This window comes from Otolemur garnettii, unplaced genomic scaffold, assembly GCF_000181295.1.
Source record: "Otolemur garnettii isolate 467f Iridium unplaced genomic scaffold, OtoGar3 scaffold00052, whole genome shotgun sequence".
NCBI lineage: Eukaryota > Metazoa > Chordata > Mammalia > Primates > Galagidae > Otolemur > Otolemur garnettii.
Window position 1 is genome coordinate 12,344,565 of NW_003852447.1, and position 15,195 is coordinate 12,359,759.

At 39.5% G+C, this 15,195-nt stretch overlaps 1 protein-coding gene across 2 annotated transcripts in view; it reads left to right on the forward strand.

Annotated features, from left to right (window-relative positions):
- Positions 1-15,195, forward strand: part of STXBP6 (syntaxin binding protein 6) — a 254,299-nt gene that overhangs the window by 50,139 nt on the left and 188,965 nt on the right. The window contains exon 1 of one of the 2 annotated variants that reach the window (XM_023514407.1): positions 12,882-12,984. The exons of the other annotated variant lie outside the window; for it this stretch is intronic. The gene's annotated coding sequence lies outside the window, so the exon portion shown is untranslated. Of the gene's footprint in view, positions 1-12,881; positions 12,985-15,195 lie in introns of those variants that run through there. 2 annotated transcript variants of the gene reach the window in all.

Sequence of the window (15,195 nt, forward strand, 5' to 3'; positions counted from 1 at the left end):
GGGTCCGGGCTGGGGATTCGAACCTGCCACCTTAGGTGTACGTGGCTGGCGCCTTAGCCGGTTGAGCTATAGGCGCCGAGCCACTTGTCAGATTCTTAACACGCAAATACCTTCCCCCATTCTGAAGGTTGTTTGTTTTCTTTAATCATTGTGTCCTTCGCTGTGTAGAAGCTTTTTAGCTTGAACAGGTCTCATTTATTTTAGTTGTTGCTATAATTGCCAATGGAGTATTCTTGATAAAAATCTTTCCCCAAGCCATTGTCCTCAAGAATTTTGCCCACACTTTCTTCTAGAATTTTTATCATTTCGCATCTTGGATTTAAATCTTTTATCCCTAGTAAGTCAATTTTTGTAAATGGTGAGAGGTGTGAGTCCAGTTTCAATCTTCTCCATATGGCTAACCACTTCTCCCAGCACCATTTATTAAATAGGGATTCTTTTCCCCATTCCAGTGTATGCTTTTATTTGGTTTATTAAAATTCGGATGGAGATAGGAGGCTGATATCTCTGGTTTTCTATTCTGTTCCACAGATCTGTGTATCTATTTTTATGTCAATACCATGCTGTTCTGATCACTATAGACTCATATAACCTAAAGTCTGATAAAGTGAACTTTAACTTTTTTAAAAAAAAATGAATTGTGGCTGTGAATGACAGCTGTGTCTAAGGTCCTAAATTTGGTCATGTCAAACTGAGGCAAATTTGCTTCTACAGGGGAGGAATTTCCCATTCTCCTGTCTGGTTTCAGGCTCAGAGAACCAGATGCAGGACTCTGGGGTGAAGCAGGAGCCAGGTGATGAGGGAATGCACCAGACCAGGTGGGTAGTTCTTAATTTGGTGAAAAGCTACTAAAAATGTGCCCAATCCTGGAGATTCTGTTTATTCTTAGTTTATTTGAGGACTTTCAGGTGATAGGACAATAACTTTGTTTTCTAGAAACCCTCCTTTATGGTACAAAAGGTGGCTTCTCGGTGAGATCTCCTTTTGAGATGTTCCAAAGAATGCAAATATGTGTGAAGTATTGCAGGAATAATTTCTTTTCTTTTGTAGCTCCCAAATCTTCATATTTGGAGGAAATAAACCAAATAATCGTATTTATTTCATTTATTCCTTCTTTTAATTTATTTATTGAGTACTTCTAATGTGCCCAGCACTGGTTTGGGTGCCAGATGACATGGACATAATTCTCTGTCCTCACTGAGCTGCGATTGGAGGAGACAAACACCCAAGCGGTCAGACAGTGATATGAGCTGTGGAGAAAATTAAAACGTGGAAGGCACGGCAGGAATTGTGCCAGGGGGTGAAGTACCATGTTAGGACATGCGGTCTTACACTACTTATGATGACTGATTGGACCCACAGGCACGAGCTACCACAGTCCTTTACATATTGTGGCTGATCATCACAGTCAGAAAGCATTCGCACCACACCTCTTAGTAAGGCTGTGTACTGCATGTGTCATCCAGCTAACTGTGGTGCGCAAGACTGACAGCCCTCACGTGAACACATGCAGAGGACTTACTAATGACAAATAGGAAATGAGTATTCACTCAACAAATGTTTATCGAATGATTGTATAGACAAGGCCTTGTGGAAGCTAGCAAGATAAGTCACATATGTACCTTGCCAAAGGGGCACCTAGTCTAGTCCAGTGCATTCATAAAATAGACCTCTGCATGTCAGTGATTTAACATTGGCATAGACTGTGAAAGTCCATGACTCCTGCTGATTTCTCATTTTGCGGAAGCCTGATTTTGAGGCCGGTGCTTTGAGAGGCTGGCGTGGGGGTGACTTAGCCAGTTTCCCAGTGTCCACATCTCAGCACAACCTTGTTTCTGCCTATTATTTATCATGGAAAAAGCCTTTGAAGAGAAATATTTCTCTGAGAAGAAAGGCAGCTTCTAGGGTTAGGAAAGTACTGAATCTAAGGCATGATGTTTCTAGGTCTGAGAATTGAATCATTGAGGAGGGCCCCAAGGAAACATTTAACATTTTGCTGCCCTTTATGGGGGAGATTTTATACTGTCCCAATATTTTCCAGCTTGGACATGAACCCCTCCTGAGTATGATTTGGGTGAACCATGATAAGGGCTCTACAGGGAATGTGGTCACAGGAGAATCTATTTCGCTCACTTTGAAGCGGAGATGCTTCATGAGCTGCTGCTTCTGGCCCCTAATCTCAGGTTATTTCCTTTGCTTCAGGAAAAAAGCAGCAGACCAGTTTATGTGAGGGTTCCTGGCACTTATTACACACACCCACACACAGAAACGGGGCAAGGGAGAGCTGGGCAGGGGAGGGAAAGCCGTAATACAGGAGCAGGGGCAGGGGCATTTGACTTCTCACCAAAATCCACGTTTGTCCTCTTCCCGAGCTCATAACAAGAACGTATTTCCATGCCTCCCCTGTAGTTAGGAGCAGCCACCTGAGTGAGTTCTGACTAATGGCGTGGCCATGATGAAGACAGCAGAACCCACCAGCCTGAATCCCTGAGAGTGTGAGGAACAGTGTGTGGTGTCACCCACCAGATCTCTGTCATGGGAACAAGAACAAAGTTCTCAGATGTCTGAGCCATTTACATTGTGGGGTCTATTTCGGCAGTGATGGATTAGGATCATAATCCCAAAAGACACAATCCTGAATACCATAATCCCCAATGTTGAAATTCCCAAAGGATCAAAATCCCTAGTCTAAAAAAATCTTCACCTAAAATCCCTATAATCATAATCACAGGAAATCGCATCTCTTATGGACTGTCCTTGTGCAATTATCCCATATCTATCCTTGTCATATTCTCTTTCATACGTTGAATTCTTTGAAAGTTTTTTTAATTTAATTTTTAGTTTTTTGGCTATCTTAAATCATTAGCATTTTTTATAATTTGCTATGTTACATATTTCATCTCGGCATCATTTTCAATACTGGAAGTACAAATTGTGTACCTTTTGCAAATTTGACTCCATGAAGTGCATCATTGCAGAGTTGACTTTGTGTGTCAGCATTTTGGTAAAAATGTTGGACCTCTGTCAACAAATGCTCCTTGCTACATATCGACCCACACCCCTACCCAGCAGCTGAGGGGCAGAGTCTAGGGAGTGTGAACTCACCTTCACTTTTTCTTCATCTTCTCTCTTTTTCTCATTTAGTACTTACCTTGTGGTAGGTGCTATTGGGGATACACAGAAATTAGAGAAACATGGACTGTACCCTCTAAAAGCTGACAACTATAGTTGTCAGACTTCCTTAAGTGGGCATCTCAACTGGTGGTAACTAACACTCAAGTGAAATTGCTTAAACAATAAGCGATTTTATCAAAAGCCGAGAGGTATGTTAGTCTGAGGTGTTTCTCTGTGACTCCCAATCCAATCAGGTTCTCCTCTGAGACTGACTTGAGGTGATCAGCCACACAGTCCAGGGCACAGCCCTCTTAGGGCTGCCTTCCCCTCCCATGTCTGTAATGCTCATATGGACCATTTAGCAGGTGTGGCAGATGGTCCATACCAAGTTGATTACTGCCCTTTTCCCCTTGAATTCGGTTGAGTTGGGTCCATAGTGCAAGAATCAAAGTTGTTACAGTGCTGCGTGTGGAGAATGGGGATAGTGAGGTGAGGGAGTTAGCACATGTAGCCTGAGAAACTCCTACTCGACTGTGTTTTAGTTGTTAGTTACTGCAGCTTCAGTGGCTCCCATCATTTGGCCTATCACTGTACTTCAAGGTAGGATGTGAAGATCAGCTGCTTTCTGCTTTAGCCCCTTATCAATCTCCCTTTTCAATTTGTGCTATTACTCCCATCTGTTCTTGTTACTGTCGACTCATCTGTCTTCCTTCTGAGCTGCTGTGGTCTACTCAGAGGTGGGCAGCAGGCCCAACTGTCTTTGTACTCTTTTTTCTAGTCCCTTACTCCAGAATATACACAATGCTTTATATATTATGCATGATTCAATAAATGTTTGATGAATTAATTGATTAAATTTCTTAGACTATGAGAGCTTCTTGAGCTAATTTCATACTTGGTGAATAGTTCTTTCCCTGGGGAACATCGCTTCCTGCTGCTGTTGTGTTACTGCCAATTCATGTGATGCTTCATCTTGTAGTTTTATGTTGTGACACTAACCTGGCCTCTACTAATAACAGGAGTCAACCAGCATGAAGTTTAAGAAGGGAAAGTGGTGACATGCTAAGTGATTGCTGTGTGAGTGCCTTGACCTGGTCAAAAATGTACTCTTATAGGTGATGCTGAACCATATTTCTGTGGGTTTCTTGGCAAAAGAATCATCTCGTGTTGTATGTACTATATTGCTAAACCTAATAAGAAAACAACAGATTGACCTTCTTCTGCCTGGTAGCTAGGTTTGTATATATTGCTAAGTTGTGCCTGACTACTGAAGGTTCTAGAGAATTTTCTGAAAAGGGTGATATGCACATCTGTAATAAGGTTTGTTTCACTAAATAAAATTACAGCAGAAATCTATCCTTCTGGGACTTAAGTTTCTTCCTCAAAGCACATTTTAATAATGATGACAGAACAGACTGGTGAATTTGAGACCCCAAGTGGTAGGACAGAGGGTAGCTTACAGGAAGAGTGCTCCATTCTCCTTTGTAATCAGAAGTTCATTCAGTACGTCTCTTTGTGCCTCACTGGGGCTGCTATCTCCATCTCTCCATCTCCCTTTATTTTTAGTTTTAACAGCTGGTCTTCCCTTCCTCTTCAGCCCAGAGGCCACTTTGAAATAATCTGGCCAGAGCTTTTCTCTGACCTTCCTCTTCTTGTTTCCTTTGTCAGTTTAAGATTCATTTCGAAAAATCAGAGAAGCAGAAGATCATATTCCTACCTTTGATTCTTTGACCTTTGGGATATGAACATTTCAGTGCTGCCTTGCTGCTGAACTATGGCCAGCTTTGTGAAGTCAGGGAAATAACCGTTTCTCTGATAGGACTTAGAAAAGAATTCAACTATATGGGATTCTCTGTCATAAATTAACTTTGAAAATCATTTAAGTGGGAAATAGGGAGCTTATTGTCATCTCTCGGAATAGTCTGTGATGATTGTTAGTGAAAGATTTAAATATTCCATCTTGATTCACCTATAGTATCTTAAAAGTATTGTTCCAGCCTCACGTACTGGAAATAATTTAAGAGCATGTCCTCATGAAGTGGCAACACATTGAGTTACAAGAAAAGCACCACGTTTGTAAAATGCATAGATTGGTTCTCTGTCTAATCTTGCCTGGGTGGGGTGAGTCCATTTTTCATAGTGGCTTAAATGATGTTCTAAGTGGTAGACTGAGAAACTAGCCTGGTGACTCTACATGTACATTTTAGACCTAGATCTAGAAAAGGCACATGTTTGAACAGGGAATAATGACAAATAAGTCCAATAATTTGTTTTATGGTAGAAGATAATCCTCCCCTTTCTGCCTTCAGCCTTCATTATGTTCACTATGATGGGAAGTAACAAATTGTCAGGCCAAAGGCCTGCTTACCTCACTTCCCATAAACTGGTACAACATCCCATATGCCACTCACAAATTACGAAACATGCCAAAAGGCAAGAAAAAGCACAGTCTGAGGAGACAAAGTAATAATCAAAACCCAGATTCTGATATGAAGCAGATGTTGGAATTATCAGACAAGGAATCTAAAAGAACTACGATACCTTAAGGGCTCTCCTGGAAAAGTAGACAAGATGCAAGAACAGATGGGGAATATAAGCAGAGAGGTTGCAACTCTAGAAATCAAAAGAAAAAAACACAATAAAGAAATGAAGACGGGGGGTGGGGTGGGGTGGGGTGGGGACTGGAAGTTCCAATCATGCGTTGGTCTTTCTTGCGACCAGCTCCCATCTAGGGCCCTAAACAGTCACCTGACTGGCAAAAACTCTGGTATGGTTGCCAGGGGATCATTATGAATAACAGAAGACGCTCATCACTCAGGAAATGTCACAGATTTCAGGAGACCTGTGATGGGAACTGTATAGCCAGAATGCCCTGTGTGTATGAATCCCTGTTATTCTTATGTATTAGATGGTGAATTACTAATTACTGATCATTTAGTAAGTCCTTGTTGAGAAGGACATGATCCTCAAGGCAGAGATGTTCAAATTCTTGTCGTTCTAAGTAAATAGAAAAAAAAAAAAAAAGCCTCTGTCTTCACATTCTTTGCTTAAAGTTACCAAATCACAAAGCATAAACTGCAAGAGCCTAACTCAATCCACCTGTGTTTAAAAATAAATTTAAAAAAAATTTTAAGTGTGTTCTATAGAACTTTAAAGAACTTCCCAGGCCTATCATGATGGCCCCAGAGATTGACAAGCAGAAAAATGTTTATAATCTGTACCCCAAACACAAAACCATTTAGATAACAGCATTCTTTCTGCTAGGCGTTGGGCTATGTTACCACTTGTTGTAACTACGGGTACCAAAGGTTTCAGATTCCTCTGGTGGCCTTGTGTCTGTCTCCCCTCTTGGCTTTGGGCTTTCCTGTGTCCTGTGTATGTGTCTCCATGTTGCACCTCCTTCAGCTGCAGTCCTCGGTTACTAAACTGAAGTCTTACTGGACTGTGGGAGGGTGTGAGGGAGGATGATGTTCTACAGTCTTCAGTGTCCCCTGTGAGGACCCCACCCTTAACATTTTATTCATATCCACTAAAACTGCCTGTCACATACCCTATTGCAGTTTCTTTCCTAGCCTACCTGTTAGTTCACTGAGGGAAACATTCATCTTTAAGTTTTGCTTTTTTTGTATCCTAGGTAATAGTGTGGATACTCAATAAATGTTGGTTTGAATGAAAAAAATTATTTTCCCATTAAGACTTTGAAAATTTCACTCCATGCTCTTGTTGCTTGGCCTGGTCTCTGATGAGCAGTGGGTTGTATTGTCTGTTTTCCATAGAAACATTTTTAACTCCTCTGGCTTCCTTCAAGATTTCTCTTTGTCTTTGGTTTTCTGTAGTTTGGATAATGGTGGTTTGGGAAGGGTGTTACAGTATAAGGAGAAATGTCTACAGTCTCCCATTTACCATGGTTTGACTTACAATTTTTTGACTTTCTGCTGGACATGTGCCCTGGTTGAGGAGCTTATGACTGTCTGAACTTACAGTGAATTCCACTTTAAGATGAGTATATTAAATGCATTTTCAATTTATTACGTTTTCAACTTATGATGAAGGGTTTGTGGGGACACAACCTCATTGTAAGTTTAGGAGCATTTGTAAATTAATTATAAAATAAATTGTCTTTCATATAATATGTAATTTAAAAGAACATTATGTTCCCTAGTGTGAGAGAGAGGAGCATATATAAGTGAGGTTAAAGGCGTTCTTTGTTTTCTCCCACGGATAGTAGTGTTTTTGTCAATTTCTTAGAAATGGCCAAAGTCGAGCTTTTTATTTTATTTTATTTTATTTTATTATTATTATTTATTTTTTGCAGTTTGTGGATGGGGCTGGGCTTAAACTCACCACCCTCAGCATATGGGGCTGACACCCTACTCCTTAAGCCACAGGTGCCACCCTAGTTAAAGTTTTTATTTCTTCAACATCACAGGCAGAGTATCAGTACTTTAAGAAGCATTCCTTAAAATTTTTATGCATAGCAAAATAATATTACTCCAAAATAGTTTCCTTTTAAAACAAACAACAGAAAAAGATAAGTCTTCAAAGTCAAGGGCTGGATCTTAGCAATATTTATATTCTCAGTGTCTGCCAAGCCTACGTTAGTCATTCATGAAATTCAGAATGATTTGTAAAACTTTCTAAGTTCTAACAGTCGGGTCAAAGTGGCTGAGCTTGGCTTGTTTACAGAGTCCTATATAAGAAATCATAGTCTTTATTCAGGTGGTAATCATTCTTTAGCAACATACAATTTGGTAAAAAGAGCTTTTGTTTTTCCCTTAAATTGACTTGAACTGAAATTTCTACATTTATCAGGAATTTTTCTATTAATCCCAATATTTCTAAAAATTTTAGCTCAATCACTAAAGAAAAACACTGAAGTTTTCACTATCTGCAGAAGAAGACACTAGTTTGACGTTATTGAAAAATATTTACCTTTTTCTTTTTTTTTGAATTTTATTTTTTTATTTTTCTTACATATACATGTGTATATTAGGTTTCCACTTTTGCCTTCACAGAATTAAAAAGGCTAAATTTAATGACAATAATAATATTTAACATAAGGACTGAGAACAAAAACCTCATAAAGAATGAAAGAAGACAAATACATTCAGAAAAAAAATCAGACGATTACTGCAATGAATAATAGTAATAATGCAAAGAAAGTAACATTCCCATTGTCAGATAGAAGTATGTCTATCATAGAATACTTTGATCAGTTATCTTCTTATTTTGTTTTTTCCAAAGTCTCAAAAAAATAGACAACTAATACTTATAAATAGAAAATAATTTCCAAAAAAGCAGTCATACCAAATCTTATAGACAATAGAAAAAGAAATACTTTGAAATCATTCTACTTGATCTGGATACACCTGATATTAAAATTGGAGAAAATATATTATTGTAAAAGGGAAATTACAGACATATTTCACTTATAAATGAGGATGCAATATGATAAACAACATATTAATATGTTGAATTAAAAATTAATGTTTAAGTAATGTACTTTGGTCAAATTTAAATACAATTTATATGAGAATTAGTCACTATTTTCTTTTTTTTTAAATACATAATCATTTACTACTTGTTTGTTACAGAGTACACAAGACAAAATACAAATAGCAATCAAATTTTTTTTCTTGTTATGTTTTTACCAAAGTTTAAAAAAAAGACAACTAATATATATAAATAAAAGTAAAAAATAATTTCTAAAAAAAAACCAGATTACGCCAAGTCTTACAGACAGTAGAAATAGAAATACTTCAAAATCATTCTACTTAGTCTGGATACCCCTGAGAGTACAATTAGAAAAAATATATTATTATAAAGGGAAAATTACAGACATATTTCACTGATGAATAAGGATGCAATATGATAAACAATATATTGACATGTTGGATTAAAAATTGATATGTAAATAATATACATTGATCAAAATTAATTCCCTACTTCTTGGACATCCATATAAAATGATGATCAACGTTTAACTCTTTGTGATCAGTATCAAGTATAAAGTATAAATAATGTAAGAAGTGCAAATTTTAATCACATGCCATTTTCACTTATCAGACTGGCAAAGACTAATAAGATTGATAATACGTGGTATTGGACAGGAAAAAAAATGCAATCTCATACACTAAGGTTAGAGAGCCAATTAAAATTAGTACAGCCTTTTAGATGGATATGAGACATATCAACATTTTAAATATGTACCAGTTTATACAAAAATATTTAAACAGATAAAGTTTTTTTTCTGTTTTTACTGTTGAAAAATTAGGGTGAATATTTGTTAACAGGAAAATGGTCAAAATATGATATTTGTATAAAGAAACAGCATTGCAGTTTTAAAAAAATAGGGTATGTCTCCACATGCATACACATGTTTTTTCAGGTAAAAAAGTTGTACTTTATAACTTTTTTTAAAAAAAACATTTTTACTATGAATTATATATTCACAGAGAGAAGTCTGGGAGATTGTATGACATGCTGTTAACAGTAGTTAGCTTCTGAAGGGCAGGTTTATAGTGGCCTTTCATTTTCTATTTTGTGCATTTTTGTATTGCTATACAACCAAAAAATTAGAAATATTTTTTTTTAAAATTATGCAATGCTTCCTAGGGTGGGTCACTCAGCTCTGGACTGGGAATACAAAGATGCATAATAATAGGACTGGATACTGATCACAAGGAGTTTATGGCTTAGTCACTAAACACCGGAAAACACATACAGTAATATCTTGTGAGTGCTATGATAGAAAAATGCAAAATGCATTTTGTCCTGCAAAATGTCCAGTGGGATTAAAGGTTAGTTGGAGTAGGAATTGGGTGCGAACAAGAATGAGAAAGCAGCCGTAGAGGGGGTTTGAACTGAATCTTGGAAGATGTGATATTTGATAGTCAGGTAGATGCAAAGGGGACATGAGAAAGTAAAAGCCTGGACAACGATGTCAAGTTTGAGTTTGGGAAGTAGAAGAAGGTTGACTGAGCTTCAGTGCGTGAGCCCCCCGTGTGAGTGCCGTTATGGGGAGACAGTGAGGACCGCCCGTACTGAGAAGAGTGGCAGGGCTCTGCCTGTGTGTCAGGAAATGACTTGAACACGGGTGAATTTGCTTCCTCTTTGTGGACCTCGGGTTCCCAATGTGTCAAGTGAGAGGTTGGACTAGATTAGCCACCTGTGTGCTTGTGCTGTTACCTTTCTCTCTTTGGCTGTCAGTTCCCCGGAAGGGTCCATTCCCAGTCATCTGTGTGTCTTTGTATGCTCTGGGCTTTGTGTCTTTGTTTCTAAAATTTCCCTCTCCTTCCCTTCCCTTTTTTTGAAAAGAGAGAGATAAAGAGGCCCTATGTGAGATACGTGAGACGTAACTGGCATACGCAAGAGAAGTGATTTGGGGATTATTGTTTTGAAGACTGCTAGAAATGTAGCAGCAGCAGCAAAGTGAGGCTGAGAGATCCAGGTATAGGAAGCCCTCTTAGGTTGGTTATTGCAGGTTTACAAAGGAATTTGATGTGGGGGAAGGAAGGCAGGGAGAAAAAGGGACAGGAGCAGGCTTTTGAGCCATTGTTAAAATCAAGAGATAATAAAGATACAATGAAAAGTGGGAACAATTTTTCTATTTTAAAGAGCTAAACAGCTTTAGAGAATAATTTCTACATTCCTGGTGCTGTGCTGCCTTCACCTCATGCTAGGGATATTCCTAATATCACCATACCTGAAAATAAATACGGGACAACATGTGCTATCATTGATCTCTGCTGAGCGTATTTTTTCTACCAAGAAATCAAGGAGGAAAATAAATGATTAACTACATTCCTAAGGACTAAAACCTTGAACTGCAAAGCATTATGAGCTTATTCAGCAAAAATAAATCTTCTAAATAGCCAAGAAGCGTTAGAAAAAATGTCAACCCAGAAGCTTTTGGTCAATGTTTGACTTAACAAATAAATTTAAAGTCCAGAATGCAAGTTAAGTTTTGAGCAGTAAAATGTATGTAGGCTATTATTTTTACCCTACAGTTACAAAACTACAGGAAACTCAACCATTTCTTTATTATTTCAACCCTTTGCTGTGGGGTAGGACAGAATGGATTCCAAATATGGAAACCTCTGTCTAATTTATATAGTAAATCTATATAGAAAGATCAATATAAATATTTTTACCTCATTGACATACTTTATATCTGAGTTCTGAGAGCTGTGCTCTGATTTATAACATAATTGGTTAAAAACAGTTTCTAAAATCTGTGTATGAGATTTGTGAGGAGAAGGCAAAAAAGGGAGTTTACCGGGATCTCAGTACACATTTTACTTTACAACAGAAGTTAGAATCAGGCTAGTCCTCTAAAAGAGGAGAGGATAGGCTGCTGGACATCTAAGGGAGTTTAGTTACTGTATTTCTAAGATAGTTTTGTTTATGTGGTTGGCCTATGAATGGATCTCAAAAATAGTTTTATTCCCCCACAGTGTATTTTCCAAAAGCTATTTAATTTTTATACCCCTAAAAGAACCATCTTCTTCCTATTTTGTGCAGCAGTCCATGGAGGCTAAGGATCGTATGTTATTTTCTTTAAAATTTTTTCAGTGCTAGGGAGATTGGGTCTGGTGGCCTATTCCAAAATCCTACCTTCTTTAAGAAGCATTCCCAAATCTCTCGAGTGGGAATTAATCTATACCTTCTCATTCATGGATTTGTCCATTCATTCACCAAACTATTATTGATAACCTGCTACGTGGAATTGAAACTGAGCCAGATGAACATGGTACTTGCTGCTGTAGTCTGAATGTTTGCCTCTGGCCCGCAATTCATAGGACAAAACTAATCACTAAAGTGATGGTTTTAGAAAGTGAAGCCTTTGGGAGGCAATTAGGTCAGGAGGACAGAGTCTTCAAGACTGGGATTAGTGCCCTTATAAAGGAGGCCCCAAAGAGCTGCCTTGTCAGCTCCACCATGTGGGGACACAGCTGTGAACTAAGAAACAGGCCCTTAGCAGTCACTGAATCTGCTGGCACCTTGATCTGGAGACTTCTTAGTCTCTAGAGATGTGAGAAATAAATTTCTGTTGTTTATAAGCTACCCAGTCTATGGGATTTTATTGCAGCAACTTGAACGCACTGAGGCACCTGCCTTCTTAGAATTCATGGTTTCATGGAGGAATACATAGTAACTACATGGTATTAACCAGCAGCCTCATTGCTGCTGTAATGGATGAAGTTCAGGTTGCATGGAGATCAGGGGAGACCCCTTGGAGAAAATGCTTTCTAAGATAAGTAGGAGTTATCCAGGTAAACAGAGAGGATCAGAGGCAATACACAAGGCTGAAAGAAGGCTTCATGAAGGGATTGAAAGAGCCTTATTGGAAAGGAAGTTCAGAGTGGTTTGAGCTTGGAGCATGAGGCGGGAGGAAGTAATGGCAAAAGAACTTAGTGATGAAATGGTACTCTATACCTGAAGATCCTATCAAACCCACTTTCCTGGTGGCAGCAGTAAGTCCCTGAGGTGGTGATGGACATTCTAGAAAAAATCACAGTAGGTATCATGCAGGGAATGTATTGGAGGGGAACAAGGAGGTCATCACTGCTAAAGGTCAAAGAATCCCATTATTAGAGTCTGTTTCCTCTGAACCATTCCTGGTACCAGATACAGCATCAGTCAAGATCAGGTCAGAAGAGAGATGCTAAGTTAGTGTTTCTGAGACTAGCTGAGGAAATTTAACCCAGGGAATTGGGGGCATAGGGCATTGGACAGAAAAGTAAATACTGGAAGCAGAGACAATGTAGAAGCAGCTGCCATCTCTGGGACTGGGACAGATAAAAGGGGCTGGTGTTAACTAACCGAGACACTCAGAGAGGGGCTGTCATAGAGCTGGTGTGGTGGCTGGTAAGGAGCTACTTGGACCTCTGGGGAGGCATTGCCTTCTGGGTGGTACTCAGGCCGTCAAGGGAGAGTCTATGGCTTGTATAGAGAGTGCTGAACATGTGGGAAGCTGGAGCTGCCTGTGGCTGTGGAGGCTGGGGAGCTGGAAAATAGGGAAGTTCTTCTCTCAGAGACTGTGCCTCTGAATCTTCTGCTACTGCCTCCCACTGACAGAATCAGACTAGAAGCCAGTTGCACAGGGGTCTGGGGAATGTGATTTGCAGACTTCTAGCTCCAGCACCATAGAGCAGGACACAAAGGGCAGCTGAGACAGAAAGACTGCTAGTAAACAATCTACCCGGGCACTTTAGAGTGGGAGGTGGGTTGGAGCGAGGCAAAACTGGGTCCTGGTCCATCCATTCAGAGGATGTTGGTAGGAATCTAGGCAGAATACGATGTCACCTTGATTTAGAGCAAATGGTGAGAGAGAGAAGTGAGTAGCTGTGGAGAGATTTAGAAAGGAGAGCTGAACAGAATTTGGCACTTTATGTGAGGGATGGGAGGAGTTGAAGAAGCCTGCCTTCTGACTTGGGTGCATTGGTAGGAACATAGGACTGGAACTGTTTAAGGGAAGATGATTCCTTCCGTTTTGGACTTGCTGAGTTTGGCGCACCTAAGTCTCGTCCAGGTGGAAATTGACTATGGACATATGGGCAGAGGACGTAGCTAAGATGTGTTTTCAGCCTATAGGTGGTACTTGAACACTTAGGCATAATGAGGTCACCAAGGGAGAAGAGATCATAGGGAATAACATTTTAGGGAAAAACATAAGCAGTGGGGAAAAGTTTGCAGAGACTGTGAAAAAGTGATCAGAGGGGTTGGGAAAAAACCGAAGTACATGGTGTCCCAGAGCCAAGGAAGAATGTTGGAAGAGAAGGTGATGGTCAACAGTTCAGGTGCCCTAAAGGAGACTGTTCAGTGTCGTTTGTGCTTCTGTTATCATACTCACAGATACTTTTTCAGTTACTGATGGTTGATTCTCCCCTGGTATAACGTAGGCCTGGGAGATGCTATGCATATTTACACCTCAGCTGCTGGTGCTGAGGTTTTGCACATACATATGTGTTTAGTATGTGGTTGTTGCTTTAAATGAGTGATTTTTAACTGGTATTATGTGGCCCACTGGTGTGCCATGAGAGGATCTTAAGTGTGCTGTAAAAAGTTTTAAAGATCATTAATTAAATTATTTTTGAAAGAAGTTCAAAGCACAGTAAGTATATATATTTTTTTACTCTTTTTTTTTTTTTTTGGATCAACGTAATTTAAGTGTACTGTGGGAGTTTAACTATAGGTTCAAGCATGCTATAAGATAAAAAAGGTGGAAAAACACTGCATTAGATTAATCAGAGATCAGCAAACTCTGGCCTATAAGTGAACCAGTTGTTATGAATAAAGTTTTATTGGCACACAGTCATGTCTACTCAGTTGTCTTGTCTGTGACTGCTTCCCCACTGTAATAGCAAAGTTAAATAGCTGCACCAGACACCACATGGTATACAAAGCTTAAAATAATTACCATGTAGCCCTTTATGTTTGCTGACCCCTGAATTATGGTCCTGCATTAGATGTTTTATCTAAGCTGGTAAGATTGCATACTTGACTTCTTTTTCTTTTGTAAGGTGGTGGGATTGCATCTTTGACTTTCTTTTCTTGTTAATTTTTTTAAAAACTGCTCAATGTGTCCAGGGAAGATGTGTAGACTGTGCCTTTGCAGGGTTGGTCATAGTCTTGTTTCAGCAGAGCCAGGGGAAAGCAAAGCTAGTGGGTGGCTGATTCCAGCAGTCTCTTTCAGCAGGACTATGGGGCTAAGCAGCGCCCTTAAAAGAAAGTCTCAGGTCAGGGAGGTGGGCCAGGAGGGAGAAAATGGATCCATGCATTTATGATTATTATTTTTGAGGTCTGTGACATAGCAGCTACTGTGCCAGATGCTGGGACTTCTTCAGTAGCTCAGAATCCAGTTGGAAACATAGACTTATAAGCAGAAAATTCCAGTTCCCTACAACATGCTCTGGGCATGTGGTAGGACAGAGTAGCATTTAGCCCTGCCTGGGGAAACGCAGCAGGAGGAAAAATGATGCTATTGAGAGGAGGGCCACCAGGTGCCTGGGGTTCTGTGCTGCCACTTCCATGCTGGGAGGGGATATAGAGGAGGGCAGCTGGGTGGGGCCGTCTACC